We start from the raw sequence: 24,355 nt of genomic DNA, 5'->3' as shown, positions 1-24,355 counted from the left end.
TCAAGTAACATTGGACAGCTCTATTTAAAGAACTTATGTCCAGTCACTTGGCTCAAACCAAAATAGTGAAAAAAAAATGCCCTTCCCTGTCACCGCGAGCATATTTTAACAGCCTGAGCAACAAATTGTTCTGAAAGTGGCTAAAAAATGCATTCATTACATAAAAGACATCGACTATTCATGCCACCTAAAATTCCTCCAAAGCAAGCAAATAATTTACAAACAAAAATTCCCATTCCCGCACCTCACAGCAACAGCCAGTGCTGCTGTCTCGCTTGAATATTGCCTTACAAGCGGACATACTGATGTCATCCATGGGGACGACCATTCAATTGCTTAAAACCACAAGGGCGTTTGTAGGTGAAGGCGTAGCCGGTTGGAGGTGGTTGCACATCACTCCCTTTGTCTTCCCTCAGTTGTGCCATGGCAGGTGGCCAACAAAGTAAACCGAGCGAAGAGGGCAGGCCCAGCCTATAGTCTTTTTCAGTCTCACTGCTGTGCACAATTTGAAAGGCAAAGTTGCTAATGGCCGATTCTTCCTGGGCTACATAAGCTAGATCACAAACTGATGATGGGTGCAGGGGTCACGTGGATCCAGCTAGCACAGGAAAGAACTAATTTGGGGAATATGGGAGAGGCTGCCGCCCTGCAGTGGGTATAGTCTGGCTGACGATGATGAAGGATGATTGAACACCAATGAATATTTCACTTTTCTTACCCTTGGCGCAAATCGCTGCACAGTCCCATAAATGTTGGTTATAAGGGTATACATCTGATTGGGAATGAGAGGGCAAAGACTAGTATAGTGCAGCAGCGTCAGTTTCGAGTGAAAGAATAAATTCTGGTTCCTTGCTTAAAATGCCGCTGGATTTATGCTATCTTCCAGTAGAATGCATGAGAACTGGTGCAATGCCCTCGCACAAAGTGCAGACGTTAAGGAACATGCACATGTTCTTCCAGAGAACGAAACATTCCAAAGTAGTGGTAATGACCATCGGTCATCACTGCTGGATCAGTATGCCTCTGCGTCTTTAGTAATTTTCTAGCATCCGTGGGTAACTCTGGATGGTATGGCCTCAGCACTTTAAGCAGGGAATGCAGGTGAGAAGCAGGCTATTAATTGCCCACTCGCGTAAGTCGTGCTCTAGACATTGAGTAGCGGCACCAGACTCAAGTGTCATCCTATCTTCATAAACCACCAACTCCTTACTGTCAGAAATCCGCGACAACTCCTATGTTGCCCTTTCTATGTCAGAGATGCTGCTAGCGGTGCTAAAATCCGACAAGTGAACTGCGGCTTTCAACTGCGTCCTCGCCTGGCGCTGATAAAGAGGATAAAATAATATTATGCGATCAAAAGGCATCGTGATACTGTTCTGCTCATGTTGCGTACAATCTGCTGCCATGACCATTATCAAGCCCAACAACAGAAAAACAGTTTTCTAGTTCGTCGTGAACAACCTCTGCTGTTCTTCGGCGTCGTTGCTGAATGGACACTTCGCTTAGCAAACACTTCATTCTCTTCATGATACAACGAATGTAACACTTTATCAAACTATCACGAAGAACCAACACAACTCACAGCACAACAAAGGAAGTCTAGAAATCACTCACCATTGACGTCATCCTCTGGGCAAGCCTTTGTTGTTTCAGCTGAATTCCAGTGAAACCACAACGAAACACAGCAGCGCGGGCACGACGACCGCAAGAAAAACTGTACTAGAAGAACAAAAAACGTGAATATCTTGCCACGACTGCCGCTGACACGCAATGCAGGTTCTCCGGGAAGTGTCTCCTGCGACCCGGTCGCAATAACGCAAGCGTTATTTTCACCCGAGACGTCGCATCCGGTTTGAAAAATGACGCCACGTCCGGCCATTTTTTTGTTGTTTTTGTCATGTTTGAGCCGAGCTACAGCCGAGCCGAGCATTGCTTGCAGTAGGAGAATGGACGGACGGTGGGAGCTACGCGCGCTCGTGTTGCCCGTGAGCAATTTCTCTGTTCTTCCTGTCTTTTGGTATGTATGTACTGTATGTATTGAGTGATTGCCCGTTATATGGCATTCGGCATTTCATTTTGAACTTCCTTGCGCCCGAATATTTTGTGTTTGCAGATCACCCAGGACTAGCACTGAGCCCGCTTGCCCGGCAGTGGACACAAAGGCCCTAAAGGTGAGACTCGTCTGTTTTATCCTGAGTTCTGCTCAAAAGCTCAGTGCAGTTCGACAGAAGAGAATATGCGCTGAGTATGTTGTACCTTTTGTCAGCCCGGCCAAGCGTAACTTTTGGTCATGTAAAACAGGCATGGTTAGCCTGCGCCCGAAAAAAAAGGCGGGAAACTTTTGACAACAGTCCAGTTGAACTAACCGTTTATGCGGTGAGTTTTGTGCGCGGTCCGATTTTTTGTGCCCCCGCTAATAGGAAAGTGTATAGATTACTGATTTAATGGTTCATTTTACAGTTGTGTTGCTGTTTATCCATACGAGCCGCTTTCCGAAACAGGGGCACTAAATGCGGCTAGATAAGCGATTACGCTTTGGTGTCTGCAGCGCGTAAACATGTTCTTTTAAATTTATTTCCATTTCAGAAAACGGCACTTGAAAAACCGAAATGCAGTTTACTTGTATGCACGGACCTTCCCGATTCCTGCATCGAGTCCGGCGTTCTCTTGCTGGCGCAGAGGCTGAACAAAATGGGACGATAGAATGCGGAAGCAGCAAAGGCTTTAAGGCGCCACTAGGTGAGCTCTCCACCTCCTGTGAATTTTAAAACTAGTGCTGTGCCACCTGCACTGAGCTTCAGTATTACACGGGGAAGGTGATTGGACCCACGTAGCTAACTAGCATGGAGCGCATGAGGCTACTGGAAAAGCAAGCTTTCTTTTATTAAGAGCTTATTACAGGTGATACTGCAAAGAGTCCTTAAGAAGGGGAACATTGTGGACAAAGTGCTTGATGTCCTTTGATATTTTGGAAGCTTGTGAGTTGCATAAAGCTCACAAGGCACTGTTGCAGTGTGTGACAGGTCATTGTGGTAATGATGATTATGTGGCCATTTGCTTTGCACGGGTGAGTGGCAGTTTTTCGCCCTGGCTGTCAAGTAGAAAGAAAAAACAAAGAAAATGTGGGAACATTAACTCTTAATGTGGCTTTCACCTGCAGACACCAGGTGAACAAAGCCTGCCCGTACAGTGAACAAAGCAACTCTGCTGTTACGGATCTAGCAAATTATAATTTTGAAAGTGGGCCTCCTGTTGTGAAACCGGGAACGTTTGTGCTCCTAGAGACAAGCAGAGGCGAGAAGCCATAGGCGAATGTAGGTAGGACAGGTAGCTGAATGAGGGAGTAGTTCCCATATTTGAAGAACACATGGAAGACAAGGACGAGGCGTTGTTTGTGTTGTTCCTTCTATGTTTCTCTCTTTTTTTTCCCCCCACAAGTTAAAAGTCGATATTTGTTGTAGTTTCACTTTTTGAGGCAGCCAAAAGATAGAGCACAGGGATGACTCACACAGCATTAGTGTTTTCGTTTCGTTCCTACTGTTTTGTGTACTTGCACCTCTTGACCTCAAATGCGGCATTGTCATGATCTTACGTGGTGCTATGCTGCACACCTATGGGTGTGTGGCATTCAGGTTCAAGCACCAACATAGGGCTTCCAGTGCAGCAGGAACTATGAGAGGAAAAAAAGCCTCAAAGATGTGGATGGGCAGTTTAGCTCTTCAGTTTGCTTTTTGTGAAAAATTCTGTGGCAGGAGGTTACATGTCAGCCCACCCCTTATGTAATGCTGCCTTTGGGCCGTTGAGGTACAGATAAACTGATAAATAAACAACAAAAAGTAGTTTCTGTTCAGACAGTATAATTTGCAGCTTTGGTGGAGGATTTTCTGTGGCCCCTTCAGGGAGTGTTTACCCAGAAATTGTAGTTATTCCTTAATGCCTCTTGGTCCGAAGAACCAAACAGTAATCAATTGCCCTCATGCCTCTTGATGAGGGAATCTGAGAGGTTGAAATGATAATTTACCATAGCTGTAAACAGTAATGGCTGTGTGTATCGCCGGAGAGAACCGAAGTCATCTACTGGACTGAGTGGTAAGAATTTCGGGTTGGTTAAAGCACAGATGGCTTAACATCATATCGCCAGATCTTGCACTGTTGGCGTGTGTGATTGTTGCGGTATATGTGGCTGGTGAGCTGTCAACTTGGGTGTGACAAAAGTTGTAAGCTCAGCCAGACATGCCTGTGCTGTTTGAGCTCTGGGCAAGAGCTTTGAGCGAGGCCACTGCATTGTGTCCCTGTTGTACATTTGGCTTTTGTGGTGCTCCAACTTCCTCCTTCCCCCACCTTTGCTCGGAATGTTGCCATGGGAGTGAGAGAAATTGGTGTGATGTAATTAGAGCAGTGGCATGGCCATAAGATCCATCCGCACAGTACCACTTATATGTTGTTTGCTGGTTTGGCACCGCGGTCAGGATTGAGGTGAGTTGTGAGTGGGCCACTGTGGAAAATGACATTAGACCAGCAGCAAACATGGCACCAATGGTGGAGAGCAAACTTTGATGTCTGTGTTGCCATTGTTGTCAAAGTTATCTGTGAGGCCATCAAGGGCAGCACCTGTTCTGAATGCATCGCATAGCAGTAGATCAGAACTTCACTTTTACACTTGGGTCATGGGCCTCACTGCAGGAGGTGTATCAGTCAGTTCAGATTTCACATTGAAACGCATCAAATTCAGCAACCTTACTAGTCATAAGTACAGTGAAACCTCATTAAGGTGTACCTCGTAGCACTGCAGAAAAACTATGTGCAAAGCGGCAATATGCCCAAACTGAAAGCGGCCTGAATATATCCACTTACCTGATAAAAAATGATTCCTGATCAATTTTTTTTAATGTGCACACGAAACCTTTTAACTGCATAGCTACCGTTCAGCCTCGAATGTGGCTTGAGCAGGGTATGTAACAGAGCACTGCACGGGCCTCAATCTGAGGCCCGAGCCCGGCCCGGGCCCGCTAAATTATCGCTCTAGCGAGCCCGGCCCGGCCCGTGAATCACGGAGTGAAGCCCAGCCCAGGCCCGGCCGGGCCCGTTTCAGAGTAACGCTTGAGATTTACTGCTCACTCTGAGCAAGTAGACTGCTACTAGACCGATAAGAAACTGGCCGACAAAGGTTCTGAAACCAGAAAGTTGGTTCTTTTTAACCCAGAAGGAAGTGATTAAAAATACTGCTCGCCAGGCCCGTCTTTTGGACAGCGATCTCGTGTAGGTGCGCAAAGATAAACTCGGAAGTTCCGAGAGCCAAATAAAAAGGGCTGCATGCGCGCGTAATAGACTACTTTGCATTTTCCTATGATTTTAATCAGTTATATTTTGCCGCCCAGAAATATAGACATTAAAGCTGCCTAGCAAGCACTGAGATGACATTTTTTAGTAAACGCGATCTCACAGGTTGAACTCATAGCCGAACTGGTCGCCTTTCAGCAGAAACGAAAAGCTAAAAGGCTTGAGTATTTCACGGTGTGTGTTTTGAAGACTATAAGCGTCCTAAACTGATATGTTCTTTCCGAATGCATTTCTAATAGTGTGCAGGTATGTTTTGGGATGACGGGTGATCAATGGCCAATTAAGACAGGTTGAATTTTACTCTTGCTGGTGGAGCAGAAGATAACGCGCGATAACTTACAGTGCAAAACACTTGTCATGACAACTAGGCGGAAGAAGCGAGGAGGGATATATGTGGTTATGAGATGAGATTTACCAACTCTCGCGAGATTTTGTGGCTATTTCATGTACGAGACGTTCCGGTCAGCTGATCAAAAAGAAAACCAAATGCGCTTAAGTTCGTGAGTTTTCTGACACGAGAAAAATATAGCTATAAAATAAAAGCTATGTTTTTGGGGCGTAACGGCCCAAGGGGAGTCAGGCTGTGAGAGACACCGAAGCAGAGGCCACCGGATCATTTCGACCACCTGGGTTTCTTCGACGAGCAATGGTACTGCAAAGTACATGGCTGTTATGCTTCCCGCCTAGATAGAAATGCGGCTGCCGAGGCTAGAAGGAAACCCTTGTTCCCCGGCTCAGTAATCAAGCACCTTGACCAGTAAGTCACCGCAGCGTGTAACAAATAAGTCAATGAATAAAGCTTAGTTTTTTTCTCAGCGAGTACTATAACCCATAGCTCATCCGTGTCGCTGCTCCAATGCCGCAGTTGTGTACTTCACTCTGCAATAGTTAATGAATAGCCGGACACCAGCCGTTTCTGTACGGACCCAAGCCCGACTCGGGTCCTCAGCTTTGAGCCCGAGCACGGCCCGGGCCCGCAACTTCAGGCCCGAGCCCGGCCCAGGCCCGGCAAAACAGATCATGTCCCGGCCCGGCCCGAGCCCGTGCAGTGCACTAGTATGTAATCCTAAGGCAAAATAACCGCTGGTCCTTAAGGGTCCTTAAAGAAGGCAAGCATAGCAGGGGGCGGCAGAAAGGTACATGGGCGGATAAGATTAAGCAGTTTGCCGGGATACGGCCACAGCTGGCAAAGGACAGGGTTAATTGGAGAGACATGGGAGAGGCCTTTGCCCTGCAGTGGGCGTAGTCAGGCTGATGATGATGATGACACTGCCATCCTGCTGCAGAACATCTGCAAAGAGCCCTTCACAGGCAGCGTGGCTGTCAATACTGAGAGCTTCGCCCTGATGTGACACACTGCAGCTTATTTAATTTGGGAAGCACGCTATCCATGACAGCGTTGGTAATATGAGAACGCAATGAGAAGGGGCCGGACCACAGCTGCACAGTGGCGCAGATCAGCCGGCAACGCAGCAATGATAGGTGCGGCGCATGGAGGAAAACTGAAATCTGCTGCAGAAAGGCCAAGTCATGTGACAGCGATAAGCAGTAGCTATAGCAGTGGCACGTCTGCATGGCTAGGGTCGTGGCTGCTCGTACACCTGCACCTGCAAACAGGTTAGTGACGAGCCTCGGGTGTGGTGGGGACAGGCTGGCACCCCCCTTTCCTTACAATGGGAGGGAAGAGTTCTCTCTTTCCAGATGCGTCAAGCAGCTGCAAGTAGGCTAGGCATGTCAGCAACATGTCTTATTATGTCAGTGTGGCGTATGCATTAAAGCACTCATGAACTTTCCTTTTAAATAATATGCATTTTAAAAAAACTGTGCAGCCAGTAGTTTTTTAAACTTTGGCATATACGTATCTTTACCTTCTCTCAGTATTGGTCACTGGCTACAAAACTGGAAAACTGCTCCTATGGAATTTTGGCTTGCGACAAAGACTGCTCCAAAATGCTCGTGGCCATTCCCTCCTCTGCACATGCTGTGTGGTGTGTAATATTCATTTTTCCCATGGGCATTGTCACATATGGCAAGCTGGGTGGTGTGTATCGTTTGCGTAAGGACTTAAGGGCACTGAGAAATTCCCTAGGCAGCCGCTTGGCCACCCACTGATTTCAAGGTGATTGCACTCTGCTTTTCAATTAATGCTAAATCCTGACGTGATGGTGTCTGCAAATTTTTTTGCCACCTTCCCCCCCTCCCCCCCTTTTTTTGTCTCCTTTTATTATTTTTTTCTTGGATGTTGCAAGTGCTGTTTTATGCAAGAAGCTTGAATTAGGAGCTTCGAAAAATTTGATTGCTGGTCTGCACGTGATTGTCTCCATGTCCAGGTTTTGCGCCATTTCCTAATCCCTGGCATTTATTGGCACTTTCACTTCATTAAAAGTTTTGTGTGTGTGTGTGTGCTGGCACAAATTTTGGAAAGCTCTTTTTCTAGCGCTTGCAAGTTCTTTCTATATTTTCGTTTTTCATGGGGCTGGAGCTTCATGGCACATCCAGTCCATCAACTATTCCTTTGCATTTTCAGATACTTTGTCCCAATGCATTTGTGTAGTGTGGAGGAGCCGCCGCTGCTCTTAGGATGCTTTGTCTCCTTGCTTTTTTTCATAGCCTTCTCCGCAGTGCTCAAGTGCATTTGGGCAAAGTATCGAAAAATGATGACTAGCTTGGCTGGCATTTCCTCTTAGTCAATGAATGCACCATGCCGTCAGAATTTGACGAAATTATGGACATGTACACCGGGGAATCGTTTCAGAAAGTTATCCAGGATTTATATTGTGAAGAAATATAGTGTAACTTGCATAATTTTTGGGTTATACGGCAGATTACACGAACCAAGAACAGAATAGCAAGGTTCTACTATATTTCTCTGAAGGGCTGTGATGGCTTTACAGGGTGTGTAGCAACCTTGAACCATCAGGGGAATTTTCTTTACCTGTAAAAAATGAGTGAATTGGGAGGAATACGATCAAGAAAGTGGCCAAGTTGGAAAAAAGGACTGACTGGAATTAACGCAGTGGTCTGCCGCAAGTTTCAGCGGTACTGTGAGTGCCCAGCACACGGTCTGTTCACATTGGCGTGGCATATTTTTGCTTCTAACATGTATGAGGCATGGCAGCCTGTCTGTTTTGGGTGCCTTTTTCTTGTCGTCCATGATGTGAGCATTGTATATACTGGTTCATTCTGTACAGGTTCCCGGACTCGACAGTTAATTTGGGCTGGTGCATATGGATAGACATAGCTGCATTCAAAAGTATTTTCTGTGGAATAAGCCGTAGTCGTAGCAATGTGCAGAGTTCATGCACTTTCAGTGTACTCATGCAAGGAGCCACGCCACCCTAGCATGGCATCAAAATCAATCTGAAAATCTTGCTCTCAGGCCTCATCAATCTTGTGGGCCATTGCAGAAACAAGCAAATAGAGGCTAGTTTCTCTGCAGTTCGAGCTGTGATAAGGTCATAGGAAGCTGATATTTTTTATGGAAATCTCTTGGTGCTTGTCCCATGGCATTGCTGCTGTCGAAAGGGATGCCAGTGTGAGCACAGGGTGCCTTCATTGGAAAGGCAGGAAACGGCAGTACTTTTCACTGATTTAAAAACCAACCTTTGAAAGCCTGAAATAATCTCTGGCAGTACAATGAGAAGTTTATGAATCCCCTGAAAGCATGCGGAGTGTTTCGTTTAGATAATTTTCCAGCATTTTCTCAAAGTGGTGCTCTTTGTTTCTTCTGTAAAAGCACATATGGCCACCACTCTTATGAACCATTAAAAGAGAGCAGAAACTTGTGAGCATAATTTTAAGAAATTTCCAAATCTAAGAGCCCAGATCACTGAGGCACTTTTCGTCTGGTGAGAAGGAAAACAGCTGCCAAAATTGCTGCAGAGATTCTGAATTGAAATGTGCCAGCATCTGTGGGCCCGTTATGGCTAGGGATTCCAGTGTGGTGAAACCCATACACAAAAGTTAAGCGGGCCATGTCCCGTCAAGAATGGTGCATCTGGGACAGCATTTCACGGTTGGATCTGTCTCTAGGTGTCACGAGGCAGCATGGAAGACGTAGTCTTGTTAAAGCTCTCAATCGCGTTGTGGCTTGAGCTGCTGTTCATTGATTTTTCGTGGAATCTTTTGTTTCTCAGCAGTGTGCCACATCACGTCATGCGCCTTTTCAGTGTGAACTGTGACAAGAGCATCTCCACTTGCCACCTTACAAATTCAAGCTGTCAGGTTTTTCCCTGCACACAGTTATGCTTTGGGCAAATTTTACCCTTCTACATGATTTCCTCTCATTCACTGAGATGCTTAGTAAGCATTAGGATGTGATAAATTATGAGAAGTAAAATATTGGTGTAGAATATTCCGTTTCATTGCTGCATTTTGAGGAAACATGTTTTTATTGTAATTGTAACTATCTGTATTGATATCTGAACTACTCTAGAATATTCAGTTGCATTTTCTGTGAATTTTATTGCTGTTATCTGCTTCAAAATGAAAAAATTGATGTTGCCACGCACTTGGTAGAGAACATCAAATGCTGGGAAGAATGAAGAAAAGGGTAGCCACCTATAATAAAGAGATGGACTTCGTAAAAGGAGCTTTCTCAAACAGGGGAAGCAAATCTCTTTTCAATGCAGCTTTTGCAGCTTCATTAATTTTTTTCTGTGAATTGATCATGTATACTGTCCATTATTATCGCCACTATGTTTCTCGCTTCGGCCGTCGGGAATTCAAAATGAGTAGCTTGCTGGACACCCAGTTTTAATTTTCTTTGTTGAATGCTTCAGCTCGCCTAGATAGCATATTTAACTCAGGAATGCATTTAACGGCTACATTTTAGTCTTTTTGTCCGCAGATTTTTGTTATTCTGTGCACACCGCAAGGAAACTCGACTATGTAAACCTTGCGGAAAGATATTTGTTTGAGTGGGATTAGATTCTTATTTTATGTGCAATGTGGATAGCAGCAATGCACTGCACTGGGTGCATTTCATCCAATGCAAGCAGATGCTGCTTTCAGTGGGCATCTAGATCACAAGGGCTTATCCAAGCTGCAACGGGAACAGGAGCATTGCTGAGAACTAGGTCTAATTTCATACATAGCAAAGCGCAAGGAAAGCAAATATTTATTTTAAAAATGCATTGTACAAAACAAATTTTATCTGCTTGTGAATGCGCAATATACTCGCAAGATCACCAAAAAGACTCCCAGAAATTGTTGCACCCTTTTACCCTTTTGGAATGGGCAGAGTGTTCCAAAGCGGCCGCCGCGGTGGCTCAGTGGCTATGGTGCTCGGCTGCTGACCCAAAAGACGCGGGTTCGATCCCGGCCGCGGCGGCTGAATTTCTTTGGAGGAGAAATTCGAGGCCCGTGTACTGTGCGATGTCAGTGCACGTTAAAGAACCCCAGGTGGTCGAAATTTCCGGAGCCCTCCACTACGGCGTCTCTCATAGCCTTAGTCGCTTTGGGACGTTAAACCGCATAAACCAAACCAAACCAGAGTGTTCCAAAGCAAAATACAATGCTGAAATCACGTATTCGGACTGAGATCGTCCCAAGTGAGCTGCTTGGTTTCAGAACTCGACATTGCCCCTCACCTGCTTGGCTTTGCTAAGCATGTCATAGGACCGGCCGGCAATTCGAAAAGCCCTGCTATGCACAGCATGTGTACGAGAGCAGACGACGCAGCAGTCCCTTTGTCTACTTTTGGAGCCCGCGTGACCAGGGTTGATGCTCTTCCTTGGGAGTGACGTCATAACACACCCCGGCGCTCAGAAAGCGAAACCGCTCAGTATAAGTAGCACGGTAATAAATTATTTATAGTGCATATATGAATCGTGCAGCATGTGTCATGTATATGTGCCCTGGGGCCAACCAAAAAACAGACACCAACCAAAAATTTGTTGTCCCCCATTTTAAGATTTTGGGTTTAGTATATGGAGCTTTTGACCTCCTGTGTGCCAGTGTCGGAAGCTGCAAAATGCGGCGTGTTGTGGGTTGGCCAAGCTTAACTGCCAAAACTTGAAACCTGATAATTTCATTCTCTTAATTAGTACTGGTCTGACCCAGTGAAAACCTTCCGTTGTTTGTCTTGACTATTTTCATTCTCTCTTGAGCTCTGTGCACACTTCTTTTTGAGTGTGGTTCTTCCAGCACATCTTCAACAATGTTGCTTTTATCCTTTTTTTTTTTTTTTAAGGTCTTTCAAATGTCCATGCACAAGGCCACTACAGGAGTGCGTAGGCTGCTGCGATAGTCTGTTGGGCGATGTTTAACAGTACCTTTTCCTGGGCTAGTTGGTGTGACATTGTGTTCACGAAAGTAAAAACAGCGCTAAATTCTACACAAACCACACAGACTGCAGCGCCCGTCTTGTCCGTCTCTCTGTGTGGTTTGTGTAGAATTTAGCACTGTTTTTACTTTCCTGAACACAATTGGGAGATGTTCTTATCTTTTTCTCTCTTGCATGCATTCCATTTTTTTTGTGTGTGCATTTGTTTGTGGGTTTCTCCTGGTGGTTTATTAATTGCATTTTACTTTTCTGAGCTTGCCCACTTTTGTTTTCTCTTTTCATGGCATCCAACCCTGCATATGGCTGACACTAGGGGAGGGACTGCAGCAACCGACCTTGCATGACGCAGCATTCTCTGGTCCAAGGCACCTATTCATCGTTCCAGGCTACTGGCTCAAGAACATGCTCACAAGTCTGCACCTTGGCCTACAAGCAGAATGACAATATACCCATTGCTGCCAGAACTGCTGTGCCAAATAAAGTATTCCTACCAACGTGCCTTGTCGGTGATTAATGAAGCATATGAATAGATTACTTAGTCCAAGGTTCGACGGAACACCGTCTGGTCAGGGCGAAGCATGATTTATTCACAAATGAAAATTGGGTCACTGACCAAGTCGAAAGATGAAAAATGACGTTTCCGGTCCCATACGGGGCCCTTGTTCACAATAAGGCTGTCACAGAAGAAGGGATGGTTATATACGCTTCAGAATCTTCTGCAATCTTTTCACGTAAGTATGATGTAGCGTGCCCTGATTCTTGTTTAGCGTGTTGGCCGTTGTCTGGATGATTAGGGATTCTAGATGCAGTCTTGCAGATAGGTTTCTTTCCGTCGCCAAGATTTCCACCTCATCCCAGCCTATCTCGTGGCCAGTGGACAGCACGTGCTCTGCAACTGCATTTTTTGCTGCGCGCTTGTTTCTGACGTCGCCCTGGTGCTCCTTCATGCGCCGCTGGAAGTTACCGGTTTCCCCAATGTAGACGGAGGGGCAGTCGCTGCAAGGTATCCGATAAACAACGCCAGGGAAATTGGCACGTGGTAGCGGGTCCTTCACGTTGACCACTTCGGCTCGCAGCTTGCTGGTTGGCACGTGTGCAATATGCACTCCGTGTTTACGGAAAATCCTAGAAAGGGCCTCGCTGATCTGACGCACGTAGGGAATCGCAGCACGTTTTCATCATTTTTCGTCATTTTTCATCTTTCGACTTGGTCAGTGACCCAATTTTCATTTGTGAATAAATCATGAATAGATTACTAACAACTTGGTTGGCCCTATAGAAAAATCATGTTACAAAACAGTCGGTTGAGACCATACCCAGCCTCCACATTGTTTCCTCTGCAGAGCCGCATATTGCCTTTCTGTTTATGCCCCTGCAGCAGAAAATGTTGCACAAAGTTAATGAGGAAAAGAAATTTCACTGACAAGCTGCTCTGAGACTACTGCTAGAAGGGTACTGAAGCCCCGTGAAAATGTAGATCAGGTAATGAATGTTCGTGGGTGCTGCACGTGTACTTTCAATGCATAGGAGGGGCCAGTTTCAACTTTCTTTTACAGGTAGGTAGCATCTTTTCTGATTGCACCATCCCTTGATGTGGGATGGTCCTATACCACTACCTCATTCAGCACTGACTGTGCTAGGAAAGCTCTTGCTGAATATTGTAATCTGGGTGCTTTTAACTGAATGGTCTTTGTAGGTATTTCAAAAAGGCTAGGCAACCATCCTAGCACTACTGGGGTTCCAACCCACTGCAAACTAAGCAGATTCTGTAGCGCTTGGCTCTCGCTGGCAGTTAGTGAAATTGGTATCTCCCTAAACTGCACTCTGAAAGAGCATAAAGAAAACTCTTCCACGGTAATTCATGCCATGCAACATGACATGGAAAACATCACGTGGCTAGTTCATCCATTGTTTTCAGGTTCAAGACATCTGCCAATTTCTATACGGTAGCTTCAGTCTGTTGCAAACTACATTTCTCTTGAAGGCAATTTTTGAGCAGGAATTGGGTTTCACCCAGTTTTCATGGTGATGCTCTGGGTGCACAAACTGGGTAATGTTGGTCTTTACCTGTTAACAAAGGGCCCTAAAAGTTTAAAATGATATTTGGTAAATTCGATTTACAGTCTTCTCTTACCGTTTCTGACCTATCTTTCCTCAAACAGAACAGTGGCTGATTGAATTCGCATCACTTGTTAATGTCAGATTTAATTTTTTTCTTGCTCTAACCCTTCTTAGCTGCTAAGGGCCATTATTGCCCGAGAGGTATGTAGGGTGTGTACTGTACACACACGGAAATCGCTTCATTCAAATCTGCGGTATTTACGAAAAGGTACTTCGGTCCCGTCAAAATCTCGTATTTCAGTGCGACAAAACTGCCGGCAGTACACGCTTATTCAACGGCCGTCCAGTTTACCTGTCCTGGCCGATGATGAAGCATGGCAGTGCAGCGTGCTGCACGCGGCCATCGTGTTTTCGACAGCCCCCGGACCGATAGTCTATGAAAGGCCATTACATGCACTATGCGCGCGTTGCTTGGTGTGGGTTGTGGTCTTTGCGGCTGCTTCACTGCAGTTCTTTTTTTTTCCCCCTGCGCTCCTGTCACGACGTGGGACCAGTTTATTTTAGAACGTGCGAGGCCGACCGAGTGGCATCTATGAGGCGACGCTAATGCTGCCAGTGCTGATGAGCGGTCGCGTAAGAATGACAAGACCGGTGAATGAATTAAACTCTCTGGTCGGGCTTTCTTTATTCCGAACTCTGTGTGGAGAACTATTTTCGGTCCCCTTACCCTTAATTTCAAATCGGCATGATTTGAACAAATTTTCAGACCCTTAACAGTTTATGCCCGACCATTGGCGCTTGGCGCTGCAACGATATATATCATTTTCATGGCGCGCACACAATTTGGCTCTAAACGTGATGGTCCTTGCCTTCATCTTCAAAAGTCTTGGCGCAAATCTCAAAAGTTTACTCGCAACAAACATAAATATAAGACTGCTCAAAGAGAACAGCACGCGGCTACAAAACCACCGTGCCGCACACACGTGTCCACTCCTGGCACCCTCAGTTCGAATAGAATTTGACCAAAAGTTTGAGCTAAGAAAGCGAGCACGAAACAACGAGAGTTCACCGTGTGCGTGTGTTTGAGGAAAGGTCAAGCACAATAGGTTTTGCCACTAAACGCACTGATCGTGGTGCTTGCGTGCGGTACAGCGAAACGGTGATATCGATACGAGATGGAAGTACGCGTGATATGTTGTTCCGCAGCTGGCGCTCCTATAGTCCTCACAATGAAAAGTGGAAGGATTGATTTTTTTTTTCTGCAAAACAAACCTGTTACCCCCCGCTGTTACGTTCGCGGTTGCTGAATTTTAGCAGTGCTACGTTTTCATGAGCCAGTCCAGCTGCCATAGATCGAAACCAATGTATACGTAATTGAAACTCGATCGCCTGTATCCGTTACATAATGCAATTGTTGCATCATTTCCGCATCGCATGCCGCGGAAGTTGCCTCGCGGTGATAGTTTACACCGTTCCGGCATTTGTTCAATGCGTGTGCAATGTCAGTGCCGGGTAGAAAAAGCGAAACTATACACTCTATCGGCGCTTGTCCGCCGCTGTGTAAGACGACTTATGGCGGGAAGCCCCCACGCCAAAGTGAGCGCGCTTACTGAATAGGTGATTTTTGGTGCGGCTGTTGGCACAGTTACATCGCCGCTGTGATGCCAGCGCGAACGACCCTAACGCGCGAAAACGAAACTATGCCGCGGCAGACGGCACACGAGATGCAGTTGCGCGCGTTGGCTCCGACGGTTTTGTTTCTACCACCCGCTTTATTCTTGTCACCTGCACCTTAAGATACACAATTTCGAGATTTCAATAGGCGATGATCCTATGGGATTAATGTGGCCACCGCGATAACAGCGAAGAGGAGCGCGCGTACCACAGTTTCGCACGCTCTAGGCTGCTCCTTCTTACCTGCTAAAACCCTTCCACAGACAGCTGCTCAGAAGCGGAATCGAAATTTGAGCTATATATATATATATATAGTTGGCATAGCATCATGAAAAAAATGGCACACTCATCACTTGTGTTGTTTGGTCTTCTTTGTTCATGCAGAACGATCTGAGAACCACACAGCCTTCCTAATTCCAGAAAAGGATATGGCGCACAATTCATAATAATAAAAAAAACTGCAGGCAACAGTGCATAATTTTTTTTCACTCAAAACATTCATCTGCTACGTTTCCTGGCTGTTACTTTTTTTTGCGGTCCTATGAAAAACTCTGCAGTAATGTGTTTTGTTGCATTTGATGCTCTGGTGCATTTAACAACTATACGTGGACACTTGAGTGCACTCTCAACTCTCACTTTAGGTCGTACACACATGTGTGTAGCCCAAAAAAATTTAACTTCATATTGTCTCTCCCAGATGCACACAAATCACGTACATCACCACCTGGACAACATGACCACAGATGTCATGCATATTCAAGAATGCTGATTCCATGGCTGCAGTTGAGGTTTTTGGCCAGAAGCATGGGTAGCGGGGCGAGCTGGCACAGGTTGATCGCTTGCAACAGAGAAGTAATCACTAGCGAAATGCGTCGTAGTATGTGCACCGACATTTGCAGCTGAACTGGTTTTTACTGAAATGTGAAATTTTTAGTAGTCACTGAAGAAGAAAATAAGTAAAGTGTGTATTGCAGACACAAAAAAAAATAAAAAAATTAATTCAGCTGGTGAATGTGAGAGATTTCAGTTGCAAAGTATATATGCCAATCCTAATTTATCTTCCAGAAAGTACTCTACAAGCTATAATTAGTCCAAAAGTGATGGCCTACAGAGTGTTTCACTGAATGTGGCAATTTTTTAAATAGATTAAATACAGCTACGATATTTATTTAACCCGCAGGCTTGTAAATTAATATATAATATTTAACTTTTTACCAGTTACAGTAATGCCTCTTATTATAGCTGACCATAATATCCGCATCAGTTTTTAGATTCCTCAAATTGTGATTCTCTCGGCTGCAGTGCACTGAGTTTGGGGTGCCCAAATGGGCGAAACTGCACGGGCCAGGAGCGCTCGCAGCCACGCCTACGAGTGCATACCCAGCTCTTTCCTCGAGCAGTTCCCACTGCGGTCACTAAAGTATATACACACTTCATTCCCTACTACTGTTTTTCAAGCTCAGCCAGTGTAAAAGCAGATCCCTTTAAGAGCTGCTAATTCCTTATAAAAGAACTAATCCCAGCTGGGACACACCGTGCACAGAAAGATTACAGCAGAAGCCTTAACACAGCTGCAATACCTGCAGGTTTTTGACTGGTATCAACTGAAAATGTAGACAGTTTAGTCTGGCAAATCCCAACTGACCCCTGCTGAGATCACACACAACCCTGTGGTTTCCATAGCTGGTGACCAGTTGAAATCTGCCATTCTTGTGAAGTTGACCTGCTATTGACTAGGACAAACATTTGGCTTTTATTATGTCATTAACTAGAACAATTTGCAATGATATTTCAGGCACACTTCAGTTTTGATTACACAGTTTCACTTGGTTCCAGCTCGAACAGTGAAGCTGCTTTGCAAGAGAAGGTGTGGCATCATATATTAGCAAACAGCTATGATTCTTAATTTGAAACTGTGGCCAACAGATTTCTGGTTGAGACTGAGTAATATTAGTTCATATCAGCTGCAGCTGTGTCAAATTCTCAGTTTAGGATGTTTCCCTTGCACGTATGTAAATCCAGATGACAATTGCCCAGTGAAAGCAAATTATATTTCACCTGAACTATAGCTTATCAGCTACTGCCTTCATGACTGTAGAAAAAAAGGCTTAAAGCTCCTTCAAGTAAGTGCAATATTTGTACAAGACCCACTTAAATTTCATTGAAAGGTATGACGGCATTTTCATCAAGCAGAGAGATACAGTAGGGATTAGAACTGCAATGTGGGACATGGGTCATATGGTTACTTGGTCATCACAAAGCTGAACTTTTCTTATTAAATAGAAGTAGAAATAATTTGCTTATTGTTAAGATGTCAGGTTGAAAGCTCTTGACTTTAGTTGTTATCAAAGCTGCTGAGGCAAGAAAATTGTGTAAAGCACCCATTAAAGGTGAAGCATGGAAGAAAATATCATCAGATGAGCCTGTGCTCACTGAAGAAATGATGCAGACAGTAAGAGCCAATAAGAGCCAATAAGAGCCAACAGCCCCTGTAAAAGAATTTAAAGGCCCAGATTGCAGTTTAAATCAATCATATATCAGTATGTTCAGAACAATGCTTGCAAAGTTTCAAATCAGGTCATTTACTGAGCAAAGAAATAAAATGTACTGCACTCATTCTGCCCACACATTTTTGAAAAGGCATAAATGAATGCCTGAAAGTGTAACAGACCTCTTTGCTGTTTTTCTTCCATTCACACAATATTAAATTAAAGATTACAAACAGCCGGAGAATTGTAGATACATAAGGCCAAACTGTGCAATTACTCCTACCGGAGAATCAAAACAAGCAAAAGCTACAAGAAACAATTATTACAGGCACAACAAATACAGATTAATTTTTTTCCTTTTTGATATGTTACAGTCATACTGATCCTAGTGTATCAATAATGAGAATGTGATTTTGCAAGAAGTGTGCTATCAAGTAGAATTGCTTTTCATGACATAGATTCTATTGTGCCGTGATTAAACATTTTCAGCCTCACCTTATTTATGTTCTTTCCCAAGATGCCATCTTGGAAAGGCACTTTCATTTAACTTGCACGCACACACACACACATCTTTTTCACTGCCAAAAGACTGTGTGTGGTAATGCAGCAAAACACTGAAGAATAATACAGCAGCTTCAGCTGGCCCTTTAGGCTGTGCACAGATGGTACAGTAAAGAGCTCTTTGTGTAATCCACCAAAGTTGTCAGGTGCATATATGCCAGTGTGCTGCCTTCCTATACCTAGCAAAAATTTTGTGGTTCCGATGGGAAGTGGATTTTGTTGAAAAGTTTCATATCTAAATGATGAGTAATGTCTGTTTGTAAAAAAGACTATGGAAAGACCTAGAAACAGGAAAATGCGAACACTTGGTGACATAAGACAGCTATTCAAAACACATTTCAAACATTCTTCAAGGTATATTGCCCACATGGCAAACATGAAGGAGTTGAAACAAATATTGTAATACCTTATCTAAGAGTATCATATCTGAGTTCTAATATTGTTTTTTTTTTATCATGGTTACTAGAGCCAAGAATTTCACATTAAAGAGCAACCACAGAATCTTCCGTAATGTGACACAAACATACCATAATAAGCTAAGCTACCACTATAGTATAAGAGAATATGCTAGGATATTTGATTCAGTTCACATATTCTATTGAATTACAGCTGCAGGAGAGAGAACCACGGTTAAGTAAAATACCACTCTATCTGTTAGCCTTTGAAATATTCCTGAAAGAGATCATTTTTTTTGTGCGTTAACTGAAATTCCATTGTCAGAAAATGATTTAAGCATATAATTTATGTTTTCCTGCAACTAATGCATTGCTGTCTCAAAGTGTACTTGATCTGTGAGCAAAACTGTGCTGTCCATGCACTGGAAGACCAAGCACCTGAAGTTATCGAGCTGAAGCCATTAGTGATTAAATTTTTTTTAAGAGTATGGAAGATAATATAGTACCCAGCAGTTTACATATTGGCAGTTTACCACCAGGTTCAGTTTGGTTATTTAATTTAATAATGAACGACTATACAAAAAATTCTCAAGGATAGCGAAAAAGGGAGCTCAAAAGCCAAGCAGGTACAGTTTGCTTGGTGAAATCCTATGTTTCGTCACATCAAAGATTTTCTGAACACTGAGAAAAAAAGCGCAGTTGAACAATTTGTCAAATGACGAATACAGCTCAGCTGCAAATTTGTCAAGAATTAATGCAATGCCCCTTCTTGTAATAACGCCTTCCAGATGATTAAAAAAAAATTATGTTAAAAAATCTTGTCATGCATTCAAATAGGAATTTTTCTAGTATTTGGGATGGAGTCAATAACAGGTAAATTGGTCAGTAGTTCTCAATGCATTTTTTGCCTTCCCTTCAATAGTGGCCTATATCAAAGCTTATCAAATCATATGACAGAATTTTCCTGAAACCGTTCAGTCAAAAAGAATGGAATGTTTGCAAGAACATGATGATACCATGGTAGCAATGAAGTGGGCATATTTCGCCTAAAAGTGCACTAACCTGGCCAGATCCCCCTTTGAGAGCCTCAGAATGTATGTTAAAGCAGGTGAAAGTTTTTTTTTAGTGCACAAGTGGTGTTGTGTTGTGTTACTGCCATTCTTGTTGCAAGCCTGAAATATTGATTGAAATTATCAGCTTTTTATGATGGATTATTCAGCAAACCATCAGTGCATTGAGAGACCTTATCTCTTCCGTTAGAAGGTTTGCAGGGTTTTTTGTTTAATTAATAATAACAGTAACAATGATGGTAATGCTTTGTATGCATTAAAACAACTCTATGTCTAAGAAATGCTTCTAAAATACTTCAGATGCAACTGCAGCACAAGCACTCACATTCGCATGAAGGCACAAAATAATCTTCTTGTGACAACATGAGAGGATCTCTTTTGCAGCCTTCCTGTTCCTGACAAACCTCTCACCACTCCCCAACTTTGTTTTCTTCAGTGCATCCTCTTAAGATACACCCCTCACCCCTGGCCATTTATTTTGTCTACCGTCTCAGAGCTTCCCCTGCATGCCCCATTTGCTATGATCCCTATGCTAATCTGGAACGTTCCCTCTATTCCTGCAACATCATCATCATCATCGGCCTGACTACACCCACTGCAGGACACAGGCCTCTCCCATGTCTCTCCAATTAACCCTGTCCATTGCCAATTGCGGCTACCGTATTCCCACAAACTTCTTAATCTCATCCGCCAACCTAACTTTCCGCAGCCCCCTGCTACGTTTGCCTTCTCTTGGAATGCACTCCGGTACCCTTAAAGAGCAGCGGTTAGCTTGCCTTCATATTACATGCCCTGCCCAAGCCCATTTCTTCCTCTTGATTTCGACTAGGATGTCATTAACCCACGTTTGTTCCCTCACCCACTCCGCCCTCTTCCAATCACCTGACGTTACGCCTATCATTTTTCTTTCCATAGCTCGCTGCGCTGTCCTTAACTTGAGCTGAACCCCATTGCCTTTCAATTACAGCATTACCCATAGCATCGGACCAGCTGATATGAACAAGATGGCTTTGGTGACCCTGGCACAAGATATCCACGGCACTTAATGTTGCATCATAACATGCGGCTGCTACAGCATCCATGCATGCGTGTGTTCCTTATTTTGAATGGGGGTGTTTGTGCTGCAGTTACATCTGAAGTGTCAAACAAACTTGCCTGAAACCTCGTTTTCCTCTTAATATATTTTGTTTACTGGTGATTATGTTGGAGTGCCTGTCTATTCTTTAGCTTGGTGGGTGCCATATATCAACTTTCTTCCCTTTGTATAAATTAAATAGACGATTCGTTGCTTCACCCCACGTCTTTAAATAATGCTGCTCATTTGCCTTCTTCTTTTTTGTATCGTATATAGGACAGTTGACTACTTGCTTTTGTTCTGCTGTTCAGTATGCTGTAATTAGTATGTGTGAGCAGTTTTTGAAGTTGAAGTTGAAAGTTTATTAAGGAATCCAAACAAAGTTTCAAACGTATGCAGCGAGAGGTCCCATGGTACAAGACTGCGGGCGGGACCTCCAAGTATGACCAAGTAGAACGAGCCCATGCTTGTCTATGGTTTGGTTTTATGCAGTTTATCGTACGTCCCAAAGTGACTCAGGCTATGAGGGATGCCGTAGTGGCGGGCTGTGGATAATTTCGACCACTTGGAGTTCATTAACGTGCACCGACATCACACAGTACAAAAGGCCTCTAGAATTACGGCTTCATTGAAATGAGGCCGACAAGACCGGGATCAGGCCCGCATCTTTCAGGTCAGCAGCTGGGCACCACAACTACTATGCCACCATGGCGGCTTGCCCATGCTTTTCATTCAGTGTTTCGGTATATACACTGCATTTGTCTTCACCTGTTGGGTCATCTTTTCAAGCCACTGACAGCAGTAGCTTTTTGTGGCGGCTCCCTCTTTGCATGAAAAGAAAATTCAATTTGAATTTGAAGAAATTATGCATTAAAATATTTTGTTTCATCGCCTTACTTATTCACTCTCAAGGCTCAAGGGCATTATTTAGAGAAATGGGTGAACAGAACAAATTATTAACAGAACAAATCAGTTGCAGCTTTCTTGAAGGCGATGTTATTGGCGATCGCAGTGACAAAGGCAAAAAAGTGGTTCCTGTCGTTACTGGTGTGTGGAAAAAATGAATATATGACATGCAAGAACACAGGCTTTAAACATGTGGTCATTACGTGATGAAATATAGGGCTCATTGTAGTGCTCATGAAAAGCTGAACATCAGTGCACCAGAGGAAAGAAATAGCAGTTGTAAAACAGAAAACAAGACTGTCTGTACTGTTGAAACTGAATGGTAAAAAGAAAGAAAAATTTATAGCAAAGCAAAAGAAATATCAATATTGTCGTGACAAATTTGGCATCAAAAAGGCATTTGAAATGTTAAAAACATCTTGCCATCCTAATATCACTCCCAAATTTTAACAAGAATTGCAGACAATTTTAGTATGTGTGGTAAAATAACTATTTTGGTTCAAATTTAATACCCGCCTTGCTGCTCTGCCAATGCCAAAACTGGTAAAAATTTTTCTCGAAATATGCAATACCTAGAAGCACAATTCGAAACACTTTTTGAACAACGTGTCCATACCTCTGGATTATAAAGTTGAGATTTCGGGGCATGGTCAAAGGTGTCTACCACTCATATTAATAAGATAGCAAGAGCTGAATTACAACTATCCAACATTAAAATGATCATTACACTGCAAGATCAAATAGCCCCAGTTGAAGGACTCATCATGCTTCTGCAAGTTCCAGTGGTTCTCTCTAAGCTGGTGCCAACAATACATGATCCCAGCTCTTTCAACAGCACTTCAACAAACCTTGTTAGCAGAGGCACGAAGTTGGCAGTGCACAAAGTGCCATGAAATTACGGCCGACCATGCTCACGTCGAGAACTTCATTTCAACAGCAACTAACATACAGAAATATCTACACAGCAGCAAGATTTATTACAACGAAAAAAAGGTTTTCCTTGCTGTTAACCAATACGAAGTTGCCGATTTTGAGTCCTTGTGACACTTACGGCCAAGTGAAATGTGCCTTGTGAATTGCTTATACGCATTGCTTACAAGGTGAGTTATTATTGAGAGAGTTGGCTTAGAATTGAAGAAAGCATGTCAGTTTGAGTAGTTTAAGCACACAAACAAGGAATGAAAACATAGGAAATCAGCTGTAAACAATCAATTTATTTCCTGGCTGAAGCACTGTACACAGGAAGAAATGAATCATTATTAGTATGGCTTCAATGCAATGCAATACTGCAATTAAATAAGAAATTCAAAAGACAAGCCAGTTATGAAAGTTGTTCACGTGCCATCATGTCTATGCTATTACAACCGGTACCCTAATCTCTTAAAAACGTTCGATCTCGTAGGTAAATGAATGCGTCTTAAAGGGGGGGGGGGGGGGGGTATACTCCATTGCCACGCCATCTAGCATGACCTACTGACAGAATTAAGTATTCCCACAGAACGCCACTGCAGTACACCAATTGTTTGTAATGTCTTTTCTGCCACCCATGCTTTCTAACAGAAAATGTGCGTGGATTCAGTCAAGACAGCTTGAGAGAAGTGGTACAAAACAATTAAGGATTCCGAACCTGCTGGCCACCTTTTTGACGTTAATTGTGGAATATATTGTGGGCTTAGAGCACAACTGCTGTTAGCTTCGGTGCATACGGCACATGTCGTGAAGTTTTCATCTTGCCTTAATAGTAGAATGAAACATTGGTCACTGACCATGTCGAACACGTTGATTGACATTTCAGAACCCTAACAGGTTGCTTGTTCAAAATGAAGGACTGGTCATGAAAACGCAGCTCCTTAACTAATCAGGGCAATGACTTTGCATAAGCCTGGTGAAGGTTTCCCTTTGTGACTGTCTACAGCATCATCATAAAGGACTCCAGGTGCAGCCACACTTACAAAGTTCATTCAGTGGCAAATATTTCCACATTCTCCCACGCAATTTCACGCCCTGGTTGTGCATGTTCTGCCACAGCAGCTGTTCGATTCCTGCCGACATCACTAGCTCTTTCAGACGCCTAGGTATGTTTCTAGCTGTCTCCCCCGATGTAGACCAAATTAATCGTCGCAAGGTAAACGATTCCAGGGAACTTCGAACGAGGCAGAGCATCTTCGGCACGTGGGCAATATTCACCTGGTGCGTTTTGAAAACTCCTGCCCTTCGTCTGGTATGTACAGGGTCGTCAACTCTTAGTACGAACACGCGAGTGCGTGGCCCCACTCTGGAGGGCCACTGCGCACGACACGGCCGCGCATCGAAGCGAAGTGGTAGATGTCGTGAAGCACCACGCCCAGGTCCAACTTCTCCTGCGCCACTTGGCTGCGATGAGCGGCCGTGCCGGACGCAGTGGCCCTCCAGAGTGAGGCCACGACCTTGTACATACGGAACCACTGCTCGCTTCAACTGACGAATGCCTCGGGGACTGCAAAACCACCGTGTCTGGA

The 24,355-nt window shown here is 44.0% G+C and overlaps 1 long non-coding RNA gene across 1 annotated transcript; it reads left to right on the top strand.

Moving 5' to 3' along the window:
• Window positions 1-1,892: 1,892 nt before the first annotated feature.
• On the top strand, window positions 1,893-12,120 carry LOC149339244 (uncharacterized). The gene is made up of 4 exons (XR_016283496.1): window positions 1,893-2,017; window positions 2,114-2,171; window positions 2,587-2,739; window positions 11,940-12,120. It is a non-coding gene; the product is annotated as an uncharacterized LOC149339244 (long non-coding RNA).
• The last annotated feature ends 12,235 nt before the right edge of the window (window positions 12,121-24,355 follow it).

This window comes from Amblyomma mixtum, chromosome 6 (genome assembly GCF_055824585.1).
Source record: "Amblyomma mixtum isolate Tamu chromosome 6, ASM5582458v1, whole genome shotgun sequence".
Taxonomy (NCBI): domain Eukaryota; kingdom Metazoa; phylum Arthropoda; class Arachnida; order Ixodida; family Ixodidae; genus Amblyomma; species Amblyomma mixtum.
Note: the sequence above shows the minus strand (reverse complement) of the source record. Positions and strands in the feature narration are given on the sequence as shown.